Genomic DNA, 377 nt, shown 5'->3' on the forward strand with positions numbered 1-377 from the left:
CCGGGCGTGGCCCCGCCGCCAGCTCTGCCTCCGGGCGCTCTGGCCTGGGCGGTTTGGGCACTTGCTTGTGAAGAGACATAACCCTAGACAGTGAGCTGAGTCATGAAGTTGTGTGAGCTGCTGGGTGGTACAAAGCACGGATCTGCGCCTGTGGCGAAGGGGAAGGACTCTTACAGATACGTCTGAACGGGGCCGTAGGTGTTTGTGTTACCAGGCATGTCTGCTTTAGGGGTTGAATGAAATAACGATGTGTGCTGAGATGTATCTGTGAGACTAAAGCTGTGTTTTGTGGATGCACATAAAGCGTACGGACGAAGACAGCCTTGTGGCAGGGGGCCCCCCCCCTCCTCCAACCCCCTGTTCCCCGGGGGCCGGTT

Source organism: Nestor notabilis, unplaced genomic scaffold (genome assembly GCF_000696875.1).
Source record: "Nestor notabilis isolate BGI_N333 unplaced genomic scaffold, ASM69687v1 scaffold32945, whole genome shotgun sequence".
In the NCBI taxonomy this organism is placed as follows: Eukaryota; Metazoa; Chordata; class Aves; order Psittaciformes; family Psittacidae; genus Nestor; species Nestor notabilis.